Source organism: Crocodylus porosus, unplaced genomic scaffold (assembly GCF_001723895.1).
Source record: "Crocodylus porosus isolate Cpor-Errol unplaced genomic scaffold, CroPor_comp1, whole genome shotgun sequence".
NCBI classification, from domain to species: domain Eukaryota; kingdom Metazoa; phylum Chordata; order Crocodylia; family Crocodylidae; genus Crocodylus; species Crocodylus porosus.
Genome location: NW_017728921.1, coordinates 3,005,736 through 3,006,860, shown reverse-complemented (window position 1 = coordinate 3,006,860; position 1,125 = coordinate 3,005,736).

Sequence of the window (1,125 nt, the reverse complement as noted above, 5' to 3'; positions counted from 1 at the left end):
GCAGCTGGCCGTCATGGTCCTGGGCAACTCATGCATCCTGAACATCCTGGCAGCAAAGGCAGCAGCACTTTTGGACAGTGGGAGACCTCATACAGGTTTCCCTCGCCAACCGCTGGGGTTAGGTTCCTGAAAGTTCCCATGGATGGCAAAACCATGGTTGGCAAGACAAAAAAAATGGCTTATGGGGAAAATGTCAGGTGGCGGGACTGATGCATGGCCACAGAAAACCATGGTTACTCAAGTCTGTATACTGTGGTAGCCAAAATGGTATACAGAATATGAAGCATGGCTGCTCAAAAGTGGTTGGCGAGGGAAAGCTGCACAACCCTTCAATTTCTCTTGGGAGCGGGCCAGAGAGTTATGAACTACACATCAAAGAGCTACTTGGCACAGCTCACAGAGACACTCTCATGGGCCCAGAGGGACAGCCTTTCATCTTCAGCTCCCTCTGTGCAAAAATGAGGTTTATTTCCTACCTATGGGGACTTTTTACCAGCTTGCAGTGCCTACACTTTTCCCGGAGCCTGAAGAAGGAACTTTGATCCCGAAAGCTTGCAGAAAAGGACAGTTGTCTTGTGATTCCCCAGTTGGTCTAATAAAAGGTGTCATTATGGAACCAAGGGTTCTAGTTTTTTGCACACCTTTTTGTCTCAGACCAACACGGCTACCAAGTACACCCCTCCCAGGGGAGTCTGCACGTGCAGGCATTTCCTGCTGGGCTCAGGAGAGAGATCCCTCGGAGACAACAAGGGACAGATCACTTCCAGGGGAGCTCCCTTGTCTCCCAGCTCACCTTGCCCAGGCGCAGAGCTAGGGAGCCGTCCGGAGCGCAGCCACCCATCACGCGACTCCAGCAGCTTGGGCTTGCCAGGAGAGCGCGGAAGGACTACAAATCCCGGCATGCCTTCCCGCCCGCGCAGGGCGCGTTGGGACTCGCCCGCCTCCCCCGTTGCATGCCGGGAACCAAGTTTACCACTCAACTAATTTTTTTTTTCTCTATGCAAATATGACCGGGCGGCTGGCCAATGGGGCGCCCGCGGGCCGGTGCGCCTGCGCGGTAGCGTGGCCGGCGGGGGGCGGAGTTGACCTCGCCGCCGCCGTGCCGGGCCCGAGGCACGCGAGGCC